This window comes from Nicotiana tomentosiformis, chromosome 8, assembly GCF_000390325.3.
Source record: "Nicotiana tomentosiformis chromosome 8, ASM39032v3, whole genome shotgun sequence".
Lineage (NCBI taxonomy): Eukaryota > Viridiplantae > Streptophyta > Magnoliopsida > Solanales > Solanaceae > Nicotiana > Nicotiana tomentosiformis.
Genome location: NC_090819.1, coordinates 18,943,638 through 18,954,877, shown reverse-complemented (window position 1 = coordinate 18,954,877; position 11,240 = coordinate 18,943,638).

Below are 11,240 nucleotides of genomic sequence, written 5' to 3'. Positions count from 1 at the left end.
TATTAATTCGCAGATGATTTTTTTTATATAATTTTTATGCAAGATATTTGCTCATAGGGAATCTTTTCCTTTTCTACATCTCCAAGCCTGTCTGGAAAGAGATATTTTTCCAATATGTTATGTGGAGGCCAAGGCCACCCTGATATTTAGGTCTCGTGATAATGTCCCAACTAACTATGTGGCATTTTCTCCTTTCCTCATTGGTTCCCTATAAGAAGTTTCTTTGGATAATATCAATATTATTTAGGGTAGCCTTGGGGGGTTATAGATTTGCCAACTTGGTTTGGAATGGCATCTAGGGTTTATTTTATAAGGGTTGTGCAATGCTAAGAAACTTAGTTTTCCATCATTTAAGTCTGCTATTCATTCGGTCTATTATAAATTGGAAGTCATTTTTGGAAGGTCTAGTGTTGATCATTAAGAATCCTAGGTACTTGCCGAGGTTGTTGGCAGATTTCATTGATAGCTTGTTGCTATAGAGGTTCTTAAAACCATGAGTGATATTATTAGAGAATAAGATTCTAAACTTATTAAAGTTTATATATTGCCCAGATATGGTGCAAAATTTATCAAGCGTATCAGTAAGGGAGTTACATCTTTTTTGGTTAACCTCCATAAGAAGGATGAAGTCGTCTGCAAAGAAGAGATGTGATATAGGTGGTCCTTTAGCATTGATTCTAATGGGATACCATCTGCAACAGTCACTTTCATGGTCAATGAGTCGGGATAACATTTTCGTGCAGATGATGAAAAAATAGGGGATAAAGGATCCCCTTGTCTAATTCCTCTTGTTGGTTTAAAGAATTATGTTCTAGACCCATTGACAAGAATAGAGGTGTTTGTGGTGGAAATGTAAGCCATGATGAGGTCAATAAGGTCCTTAGGAAAATTTAGGGAGATTAAGAAAAATCTAATAAAGGACCATTCAATTTTATCAAAGGCTTTCTCTAAGTCTATTTTAATCATCATTTTAGACTTTTTCCCTTTTTAAGGCTTTTAAGATGAAGAATGGATTAGTGCACAATAATTGCATTGTCAGTTGCCCTTCTATGTTTAATAAAGCTAGTTTGAGTGGAGTGGATAATGTTAGTAAGATAGGATTTTATCCTATTAACTATAATTTTGGTGATAACTTTGTACGCAGTGTTACAAAGCTAATAGGTCTATATTACATGATGGTCTCCGCATTTTGGCATTATGGTATCAGGCAAATGTAGGTTTATTCATATTTTCAGGCATATATTTAGAAATAAAAAATCCTTACAAAAATTAACCAGATGCTTACTAGTCTCCTCCCAATATCTTTGATTAAAAAAAAGGGTATAGACCATCAGGTCCCGGGGCTTTAAAAGGTTTGAAGGAAAAAATGACATTCTTAATTTCTTTTTCAGAGGGGGTGCCAATTAATACTTTGTGCTCAATATCATTAATGGTGACATTACAGGACATGTATATGTTATTCATGTAGGATAAACACATGCTCTGTAAAGTGTAGATTGAGATAGAAGTTATTAATGATAGCCTTTATATCTTTTTGGTCATGAATCCAGTTACTACATTCATCTTTTAGACTAAGAATTCTATTCTTTCTTCTTATTTGTAAAGTAGTTATCTGGAAGAACTTGGTGCTTGCATTCCCTTCTTGGATCCATTGAATTCTAGATTTAAGCTTCCAAAATTCCTCTTCTAATTTCATGATGCTATTATATTCCTCAATAAGGTCATTTCCTAGGTTAATAAGGAAATTACTAGTAGTATATTTGGGGGAGTTTTGAATGCCTTGTAGTATAGAAATAATGGAATTCTTCTTTTTTTAAAATATTACCAAAAGTACTATTGTTCCATTCCTTAACCCTATTTGTAAAATTTTCGATAGTATTAAGAATGTCGAATTGATGATCTCATATCTCTTTGACTAAGCTTTGGAAACTAGGATGTGATATCCACATAGACACAATTCTAAAAATATTTTTACTAGTGTTAATAGATTTATATAGGTCTAACTTAATTGGGCAGTGGTCGGAATGGGTCCTAATAAGGTGTTTGACACTCGCATCTTGGAATAGCTTAATCTATTTCGCATTTGCTAAACATCTATCTAATCTCTCCATAATAAGCGTTTTGCAATACTTTCCTTTATTGGTCCAAGTATATTTTGGTCCTTTGAATCCTAGGTCCATGAGTTGACAATAGTTTAGGTAGATATTAAAGTGAGTAAGTATGTTTTTATTGACATGAAGCCCTCCAAACTTTTTCGAAGCACGTGTGACTTCGTTAAAATCTCCTACTACTAACCAATGGCCTTTAAAATTTCCTGCTATAATTTTAAGGGTTTTTCAAAGAATAAGTCTTTTCTCTAATAGATTGCTAGCATAAATTACTGAAATAAGCCAAGAATTATTTGAATTGTTTTCCTTTACCATGGCATGGATCTCCTGGTCAGTGCCACTAATCTGGTCTACTAGTGTATTTCCATTATTCCACATGAGAGCCATACCACCTGAGTTTTCATGTGATGGAATCTGGATTAAGCTAGAAAAACCAAAGTCATGGACTAGGTTATGATGATCTTCGAGCTTGGTTTCCAACAAGGCTATGACATTAGGTCGATGATAATCTAGCATTGATCGGAAAGCTCTTCTAAAATCAGCATTACTTGCACCCCTACAATTCCAGATGATGATATTCATACTAATATTCTGGGTTGAGGACGTCCTCCTCTAGGTTTGTTGGAGAACTGTGTTGACTTATGTTGTCTTCTTGTTTCATCCAATATTGCATGAATAGTTTTGGAACCATCACTACTACATATTGGTAAATTCCCCGCGGGTTTAACTTCCTTATAGTGACGGAACATTTCCTCAAATCCACGGGACAACTTAAGATGAATCTTTTTTCTCTTCTTGACTTGAACACCAGTGTTTTGAGTATCTCAACACTCCATGCTCTACTATTCTTTCTGTTGGCACTTCTTCCTCTACTTCATCCTCTTCTATCCTTGCTTGATTTTGATTCTACTAGGGAGTTGGAATGGGCATTGGGACAGTCTGTATCTCTGTTGCTGCTGGTACATTGTTGTTGACATTGTGTGGTAAAGGAGTATGCATGATTTGTGCATGGTTCAATGGGTGTGCATGGTTGTTTGATGGATTTTGTGTGTGTTTATTAGGTGTTGTAAGGTGTTTTGGTACATTGTAGTTGGGGCTGGTGGGTTCTGAGGATTGGGGAAGAGTGGCATTGTAATGACCCAATCGATTATTTTAACTTTTAGAACCATGTTCCCCGAAATAAAATTTTTCGTATGTGCTTTTACTAATTTATGACTTGCAGGGACAGTTGGTTCGGGATTTGGAAGTGTTCGGGTTGAAATTAGAACACTTAGTTCTTTAATTTGGCTTTAAAAGGCCAAGTTTGACTTCGGTCAACATTTTGAGAAAACGACCCCGGAATCGAGATTTGACAGTTCCAATAGGTTCGTATGATGATTTTGAACTTGGGCGTATGTTCGAATCGGGTTTTGGACAACCCGAGAGCGTTTCATCGCTTAATAGTAAAAATTAACTATTTAAAGGTTTAAGGTTCTTTAAATTTGGTTTGGAGTAGGGTGTGGAGTAATTGAGGTCCATTTAGAATTCAGAGTATGGTAATAGTTCCGTATAGTGATTTAAGACTTGCACGCAAAATTTGGTGTCATTCCGAGTAGTTTAAGTATGTTTCGGCGCGTTCGGAGTAAGTTTGAAAATTTTGAAAATTTCAAGTTAAATCAATTTGGTTTGAGGTATGATTCTTAGTTTTGATGTTGTTTTACACATTCTGAGGGTTTAAGCGAGTCCGTTTTATGATTTCAAACTTTTTGGTATATTTGGACGGGGCCTCAGGTATTAACCGGATGAGGGTCGGGCCAATTGTGGACTTGGGAGAAAAGCTGAAGCTTTCTGCTTCTCGTATAATCGCACCTGCGCAAGGACAGTCGCAGGTGCGAGCCATGAGTCGCAGGTGCGAAGAAGAGGAGGGGTCGCTGGGCACCGCAGATACAAGAAAGGAACCGTACCTGCGAAGGCGCAGGTGCGAAGGTAAGAAGCGCAGGTGCAGAGGAAGGCGCAGGTGCGGCGTAACGACCGCAGAAGCGGTCTCGCAGAAGCGAGCCGCTGACCGTAGGTGCGGGCGAAACCGGCTAAGGGGAAAGCCGCATCTGCGAGCCGCTGACCGCAGATGCGGGCGAAGCCGACTAAGGGGAAAGCCGCATCTGCGAGGCCATTTTCGCAGATGCGGAGCCGCAGAAGCAGCTTGGGAGCCGTAGAAGTGAAAGGTTTGTTTGACAGAACCCTTAAAGAACGGGAAAACAGCCATTTTTGCCCATTTCTCTCCATTCTTAGGCGATTTAGGAGCTTTTTGAGAGGGGATTTCAACTAGCAACTTGAAGGTATTAATTCTACACACTTTGAGTTAAATACATAGATTATGGGTAGATTATAGTCTATAAATTGTGGAAATCAAGGGTTTAGGGGGAAAACCTATATTTGTATAAAAGAGAGATTTTAACCACGAAAATGGTTATGAAATTGGATGAAAATTGTATATTTGAGTTCTTGAGATTATGGGTAACATTTTCCTCCGAAAATTTTCGGAATCCGGGTACATGAGCCCGGGATGAATTTTAGAAATTTTACCATTTTGGGTTGGGTAATTAATTTAATAGTCTAATTTCGAATTATTGAGCATGTATTAATTAATTTATATAACTTTTGAATAGTTTCGGATTTTTCGGCATTGAATTGAGATTTTAACGCGACATTTTGACCGGGAAGTTAACTTTGAGACAAGGTAAGTCTCTTGTCTAACCTTGTAAGAGGGTATTTACCCCATAGGTGATTTAAATTAATAATTATTGTAAATTATAGGGGATACGTACGCACGAAGTGACGAGAGTCCGTACGTAGTTACTAATTATGTTATGTCCGGGTAGTTTAGGACTCAAATCATGAATTACTTTTGATAATTGCATCTTTTATTTTATTAAATTACTGGGATTATATTGTGAATTGTTAGAAGAAATAGTAAAAGACTAAATTTACGTACACTTGAATTTTTGTACGAATTATTTGACTGTTAATAGAAATTGTATATCCTTATATGTTAGCCTTATAATAATGACTTCTCATTCCGGAGGTTCATAAGAAAATGTCCTCCTTTCTTGTGGAGCGGGCCGAACGCCTCGGCAGTATAGATGCATCTATGGATCATGCCACACGTCCCTCGGTAGTGTACACGACACTCTGGATTGGACCGAACGACCTCGGCAGGAATCGTGCCTAATAATAATAATTACATGATACTTTGATGTTTTATTACAGCTTGTGAAACAAATGGATAAATTGGAAATTTTTGAAATTTGAGAATAATTAATTATGCCCGTTAAGGAAATTATTGTTGTTCATACAAATCATATTTGATTAAATGTTTCTAATATTTAATATTATTGACCTATAGTGAGTGTCAAAGTCGATCTCTCGTCACTACTTCTTCGAGATTATGCTTGATACTTACTCGGTACGTGTTATTTACGTACTCATGCTACGCTTGCTGCACTTTTTGCGTATGACCTGAGACAGGTGCTATAGGTGGACCTACCGGCGTGTACCCTCGTTACCTAGAGGCTTAGTGGTGAGCTGCCCTTTTTGAGCCGTTCTGCAGCAACTGGTGCCTCTTCTTGTATTTGTATTTTGTCTATTTTATTTCAGACAGTATTTAGAAATTTTTGTATAATCTACTAGATACTCGTACACTTGTGACACCAGGTCTTGGCACACACACTAGAAAAATTTTGGATTTAATTATTTTTCTTGGATTTTAATTTATCAGATCTTTCATATTTTCTTAATTGTTGCAAGTACGAAGAGTTTTATTACTCGGATAATTTTCAAAGAAAATGAATACACGTTTAAATCACTAGGTGGCTTGCCTAGCTGTGATATTGGGCGCCATCATAACTTATAGTTGAAATTGAGTCGTGACAACATGGTATCAGAGCACTAGGTTCACGTAGGTCTCACAAGTTTTGAGCAGACCTATTAGAGTCTTGCGGATCAGTACGGAGACGTCTGTACTTATCTTCGAGAGGCTATAGGGTGTTAGGAAACTACCTTTCTTCATCTCCCATCGTGCAGTTGATGTATTACTAAATATCTTTCTCTTATTCTCTCACAGATAGTGAGAACGCGCTCAAACGAGATTCCAGACCAGGGAAGAGCTACTCTCCCAGTTGTTAGAGGCCGAGGCAAGGCTCGAGCCCATGGTAGGGGACGAGGATGTTCCAGGGTTATTCCAATTATGGCACTAGTGGATCCAGTGGAGGATCCTGTTATCGAGGAGCAGGGCGAAGTGCCCGCAGCCGAGCCATATCCGGTGGATTTCACATCCACACCGGGATTTCAGGAAATCATGGGTCGTATGCTGCGGTTCATGGACACTATGACTCACGTCGGTTTATTTCCGACAGACCAAGCCACATCTCAGGTGGGCGGGGGAGCACAAACCCCTACCACTGAGGCACATGGGCAGGCAGGCACTGTATATCAGGCCCAGGGTGCACTACTCGTGAGAGGAGCTCAACCAGTGAAAGCAGCTACGCCTGAGCCCAGACCAGTTGCGGTCGGCGAGCCGTAGAAGCTATTGGATAGATGGACCAGGCTACACCCTCTTGTCTTTAGGGGTGAGCTACATGAGGATCTCCAGGACTTCATTGATTTTTGCATGGACAGACTGCACAACATGAGGATATTGGAGTCCCATGGGGTAGACTTTGCTACCTTTCATCTGGAGGGCAGGGCCCGTAGGTGGTGGCAGTCCTATCTTCTGGGTAGACTAGCAGATTCTCCTCCCATGACTTGGGATAGGTTCACCCATATTTTCCTGGATAGGTATATTCCACCCTCCCAGAGGGAAGAGTTGCGGTTTCAGTTTGAGCAGCTCCAGCAGGGTCAAATGTCAGTGACCGACTATGAGGTAAGGTTTTCTGAGTTATCTCGCCATGCACTTATGATACTCCCTACTGATGCAGAGAGAGTACAGAGGTTCGTTGTGGGTCTACATACTGGCATTCATGCCACTATGGCCCGAGAGGATGAGATGAGGACTTCTTATAAGCTGGTTGTGGAGATAGCCCGAAGGATTGAGGGTGTGCGTCATCGTAGCCGAGAGCAGGTTATGAGAGATAAGCGGTTCAGATATTCTAGAGAGTTAAGAGGTGCTCCGTCTGGGGGTAGAGGTCAGTTCGTGAGAGGGCAGTCCAGAAGGCCCTCATATCCAACACCACCGCCTCCTCGAGGTGCCCCAGTGCAACCTTATTTCAGTGCTATGACAGAAAGTTCTTATCGCCCACCAGCTATTCAGGGTTCTTCCAGTGGGTATTCAGGTCACCAGGGCCAGACTTCCAATCAGCAGCCCATCACACCAAGAGGTTGTTACGAGTGCAGGGATTTCAGTCACATGCGGAGATTCTGCCCCAGGCTTCGGGGTAGACTAGTGCAGCAGGGTCAGTAGCCTATGATTACCGCACCAGTAGCTCCACCAGCCGTCTGACCACCCAGAGGTAGAGGGCAGGTGGGTAGGGGTTGTCCTAGAGGTAGAGGCCAGCCAGTTGGCGCTCCAGCTCAGTTATATGCTTTTCCGGCTAGATCAGATGCAGAGGTATCAGATGCCGTGATCACAGATATTATTTTTATTTGCGACAAAGATGCATCTGTATTATTTGATCCAGGGTCTACATATTCCTACGTGTCATCTATATTTGCTTATTTCCTGGGTGTTTATCGTGAGTCCTTGAGTACTCCTGTTTATATGTCCACTCTTGTGGGCGATTCTGTTGTTGTGGATCAGATCTATCGGTCCTGTATTGTTATATTTTGTGGTAATGTGACTAGAGCAGATCTTCTGCCGCTTGATATGACCGACTTTGAGATCATCCTGGGCATGAACTGGCTATCCCCATATCATGCCATCCTAGATTGCCATGCTAAGATTGTTATTTTGGTGATACTAGAGTTACCTAGGTTGGAGTAGAAGGGTTCATCTGTCAGCGTATCCAATCAAGTTATTTCCTTTCTAAAAGCTTGACACATGGTCGAGAAGGGTTGTTTGGATTATCTAGCCTATGTTCGGGATGCTACTGCAGAGACTCTGACTATTGATTTAGTGCATGTAGTTCTGGAGTTCTCCGATGTATTTCTTTCAGTTCTTCCAGGCATGCCACCAGATCGTGATATTGATTTCTGTATTGACTTGGCTCCAGATACCCAGCCTATATCTATCCCACCATATCACATGGCTCCAAAAAGAATTGAAGGAATTGAAAGAACAGCTTGAGGAGTTACTAGCCAAGGGGTTCGTCAGACCAAGTGTATCGCCTTGGGGTGCACCGGTATTATTTGTAAAGAAGAAGGATAGAACGATGTGAATGTGTATTGATTATCACCAATTGAACAAAGTCACAATTAAGAACAAGTACTTGTTGCCACGTATTGATGATCTATTTGACCAGTTGTAGGGTGCTAGGGTGTTCTCTAAGATCGACTTGAGGTCGAGGTACCATCAGTTGAAGATTCGGGATTCGGATGTTCCGAAGATTGCTTTTCGGACTAGATATGGTCATTATGAATTTCTGGTGATGTCTTTCGGTTTGACTAATGCCCCGGCGACATTTATGGATTTGATGAATAGGGTATTCGGGCCATATATTGATTCGTTTGTCATTGTCTTTATTGATGACATTTTGATTTACTCGCGCAGTAAGGAAGAGCACGAGCAGCATATGAGAGTGGTGCTTTAGACACTACGGGAACAAAAGCTATATGCTAAGTTCTCCAAATATGAGTTTTGGCTAAATTCTGTAGCATTCTTGGGGCATATTGTATCAGGCGAGGGCATTAAAGTTGATCCAAAAAAGATTGAGGCAGTTCAGAATTGGCATCGTCCCACTTCGGCGACTGAGATTAGGAGTTTCCTAGGTTTAGCAGGTTATTATCGTCGGTTCGTGGAAGGCTTTTCATCTATTGCAGCACCTTTAACCAAATTAACCCAGAAGGGTGCTCCGTTCCGATGGTCCGATGATTGTGAGGTGAGCTTTCAGAAGCTCAAGACAGCATTGACTACATCACCAGTGTTAGTGTTGCCTTCCGGTTCGGGGATGTATACAGTGTATTGTGACGCTTCACGCGTTGGTTTGTGTTGTGTATTAATGCATGAGGGGCGAGTTATTGCATATGCCTCACGTCAGCTGAAACCCCACGAGAAGAATTACCTGGTACATGATCTTGAGTTAGCTGCAATTGTTTACACTCTTAAGATTTGGAGGCATTATCTTTATGGGGTGTTTTGTGAAGTTTACATTGATCATCGTAGTTTACAGCATTTGTTCAAGCAGAGGGACCTAAATTTGAGACAGTGCGGATGGCTTGAGTTACTAAAAGATTATGATATTACTATCCTGTATTATCCGGGCAAAGCAAATGTAGTTGCAGACGCCTTTAGTAGAAAGACGGAGAGTATGGATAGTTTGGCTTTCATTTCAGCAGAGGAGAGGCCATTAGCTTTGGATATTCAGTCCTTGGCTAACAGACTTGTGAGGTTGGATATTTCAGAGCCCAGTCAAGTTCTTGCATGTGTTGTGGCCCAGTCTTCACTATTTGAGCAAATCAAGGCTCGTCAATATAATGATCCACACTTAATGATTCTTCGAGAAACGGTACTACGAGGTGGTGCCAAGGAAGTTACTATTGGCGTGGATGGTGTTCTGCGACTCCAGGATCATCTATGTGTTCCTAATGTGGATGGACTGAGGAAAAAGATTCTAGAGGAGGCACAAAGTTCTCGATATTCTATTCATCCAGGTGCCACGAAAATGTATCGTGACCTGAGGCAGCATTATTGTGGCGGAGGATGAAGAAGGACATAGTTGAGTATGTAGCTAGGTGTCTAAATTGCCAGCAAGTTAAATATGAGCACCAGAGGCCAGGTGGTCTACTTCAGCAGATGACTATACCGGAATAGAAATGGGAATGCATTACTATGAACTTTGTAGTTGGGTTACCGCAGACGTTGCGGAAGTTTGATGTGGTTTGGGTCATCGTCGACAGGTTGACCAAGTCGGCACACTTCATTCCGGTCGTGACTACGTACACTTTAGAGATATTGGGTCAGATTTATATTCAGGAGATAGTTCGGTTGCACGGTGTGCCAATTTCCATCATATCAGATAGAGGCCCTCAATTTACTTCACATTTCTGGAGAGCAGTACAGAGCGAATTGGGGACCCGTGTAGAGCTTAGCACAGCCTTTCATCCACAGACCGACGGGCACTCGGAGCAAACAGTTCACATTTTGGAGGATATGCTCAGGGCATGTGTGATTGACTTTGGAGGTCAGTGGGATCGTTTCTTACCTTTGGCCGAGTTTGCTTATAACAACAGTTACCAATCCAGCATCGAGATGGCTCTATTTGAGGTTTTATATGGTTGACGATGTCATTCGCCCATCGGATGGTTTGAGCCTGGTGAGGCTAGGTTATATGGTACTGATTTGGTGAAGGATGCCTTGGAAAATGTAAGGTTAATTCAGGAGCGACTTCGTACAGCACAGTCCAGACATAAGAGTTTCGCGGATCAGAAAACGTGTGATTTGTCATTTATGGTAGGTGAAAAATTTTTCTTGAAGGTTTCGCCGATGAAGGGAATCATGAGATTTAGGGAAAAGGGCAAGTTGAACCCAAGGTTTATAGGCCCATTCGAGGTGTTAAGACGAGTTAGGGAGGTTGCTTACGAGCTTGCTTTGCCTCCCAATCTATCAGGAGTTCATCCGATTTTCTATGTATCAATACTCCGGAAGTATCATGCCGACCTATCACATGTGTTAGACTTCAGCACAATTAAGCTAGATAAGAGCTTGGGTTATGAAGAGGAGCCAATTGCCATTGTTGATAGACATGTTCGCCAGTTGAGGTCCAAGAAGGTTACTGCGGTAAAAGTCTAGTGGAGGGGCCAACCAGTCGAGGAAGCGACTTGGGAGGCCGAGGAGGACATACAAAGTAGATATCCACACTTATTCAGCACTCCAGGTATAATTCTAAACCCGTTCGAGGATGAACGTTTGTTTAAGAAGTGGAGAATATAATGACCCAATCGGTCATTTTAACTTTTAAAACCCTGTTCCCCTAAATAAAACTCCCCGTATGTGCTTTTACTAAT